Source organism: Prorops nasuta, unplaced genomic scaffold (genome assembly GCF_024137725.1).
Source record: "Prorops nasuta isolate Cenicafe-Biocafe unplaced genomic scaffold, Cenicafe_Pnas_1.2 PNAS00012, whole genome shotgun sequence".
Lineage (NCBI taxonomy): Eukaryota > Metazoa > Arthropoda > Insecta > Hymenoptera > Bethylidae > Prorops > Prorops nasuta.
Genome location: NW_027116809.1, coordinates 2,256,082 through 2,258,580, shown reverse-complemented (window position 1 = coordinate 2,258,580; position 2,499 = coordinate 2,256,082).

Here is a 2,499-nt window from a genome sequence, read left to right as displayed (position 1 = left end):
ATTAGTTCTCCCTGACCCAAAGTGAGTTATCCTAGCCCCTTTATATGTACTCTCTGACCGCAAATAAGTTACCCTAGTCCCATAGTAGTACTCCCTGACTCCAAGTGAGTTACCATAGCCCCTTTATATTTACTCTCTGACCCCAAGTGAGTTACCCTAGCCCCTTTATAAGTACTCCCTTACCCCAAGTGAGTTATCCTAGACCCATTATATGTACTCCCAGACCCCAAGTGAGTTATCCTAGCCCCTTTATATGTACTCTCTGACCGCAAGTGAGTTATCCTAGCCCCTTTATAAGTACTCCCTGACCCCAAGTGAGTTATACTAGCCCCTTTATATGTACTCTCTGACATCAAGTGAGTTACTCTAGTCCCATAGTAGTACTCACTGACCCCAAGTGAGTTATCCTAGCCCCATTATATGTACTCCCTGACCCCAAGTGAGTTATCCTAGCCCCTTTATATGTACTCTCTGACCGCAAGTGAGTTATCCTAACCCCTTTATAAGTACTCCCTGACCCCAAGTGAGTTACCATAGCCCCATTATAAGTACTCCCTGACCCCAAGTGAGTTATCCTAGCCCCTTTATATGTACTCTCTGACAGCAAGTGAGTTACCCTAGCCCCTTTATATGTACTCTCTGACCGCAAATGAGTTATCCTAGCCGCTTTAAATGTACTCCCAGACCCCAAGTGAGTTACCCTAGTCCCTTATAAGTACTCCCTGACCCCTTGAGAGTTACCCTAGTCCCATATAAGTACTCCCAGACCCCAAGTGAGTTACCCTAGTCCCATAGAATTACTCCCTGACCCCAAGTGAGTTACCCTAGTTCCATAAAAGTAATCCCTGACCCCAAGTGAGTTATCCTAGCCCCTTTATATGTACTCTCTGACCGCAAGTGGGTTATTCAAACCTCTTTATAAGTACCCCTTGACCCCAAGTGAGTTACCCTAGTCCCATAGAAGTACTCCCCGACCCCAAGTGAGTTATCCTACCCCTTTTATAAGTACTCCCTGACCCCAAGTGAGCTACCATATCACCTTTATAAGTACTCCCTGACCCCAAGTGAGTTATCCTAGCCCATTATATGTACTTTCTGACTGCAAGTGAGTTACCCTAGTCCCATAGTAGTACTCCCTGACCCCAAGTGAGTTATCCTAGCCCCTTTATATGTACTCTCTGACCGCAGGTGAGTTACCCTAGTCCCATAGTAGTACTCCCTGACCCCAAGTGAGTTACCATAGCCCCTTTATATGTACTCCCTGACCCCAAGTGAGTTACCCTAGCCCCTTTATAAGTACTCCCTGACCCCAAGTGAGTTATACTAGCCCCTTTATATGTACTCTCTGACATCAAGTGAGTTACCCTAGTCCCATAGTAGTACTCACTGACCCCAAGTGAGTTATTCTAGCCCCTTTATAAGTACTCCCTTACCCCAAGTGAGTTATCCTAGCCCCATTATATGTACTCCCCGACCCCAAGCGAGTTATCCTAGCCCCTTTATATGTACTCTCTGACCGCAAGTGAGTTATCCTAACCCCATTATAAGTACTCCCTGACCCCAAGTGAGTTACCATAGCCCCATTATAAGTACTCCCTGACCCCAAGTGAGTTATCCTAGCCCCTTTATATGTACTCTCTGACAGCAAGTGAGTTACCCTAGCACCTTTATATGTACTCTCTGACCGCAAGTGAGTTATCCTAGCCGCTTTAAATGTACTCCCAGACCCCAAGTGAGTTACCCTAGTCCCTTATAAGTACTCCCTGACCCCTTGAGAGTTACCCTAGTCCCATATAAGTACTCCCAGACCCCAAGTGAGTTACCCTAGTCCCATAGAATTACTCCCTGACCCCAAGTGAGTTACCCTAGTCACATAGAAGTACTCCCTGACCCCAAGTGAGTTACCCTAGTTCCATAAAAGTAATCCCTGACCCCAAGTGAGTTATCCTAGCCCCTTTATATGTACTCTCTGACCGCAAGTGGGTTATTCAAACCTCTTTATAAGTACCCCTTGACCCCAAGTGAGTTACCCTAGTCCCATAGAAGTACTCCCCGACCCAAAGTGAGTTATCCTACCCCTTTTATAAGTACTCCCTGACCCCAAGTGAGTTATCCTAGCCCATTATATGTACTTTCTGACTGCAAGTGAGTTACCCTAGTCCCATAGTAGTACTCCCTGACCCCAAGTGAGTTATCCTAGCCCCTTTATATGTACTCTCTGACCGCAGGTGAGTTACCCTAGTCCCATAGTAGTACTCCCTGACCCCAAGTGAGTTACCATAGCCCCTTTATATGTACTCCCTGACCCCAAGTGAGTTACCCTAGCCCCTTTATAAGTACACTCTGGCCCCAAGTGAGTTAACCTGGTCCCATTGAAGTACTCCCTGACCCCAAGTGAGTTATCCTATCCCCTTTATATGTACTCTCTGACCGCAAGTAAGTTACCCTTGTCCCATAAGTAGTACTCCCTGACCCCAAGTGAGTTACCATAGCCCCTTT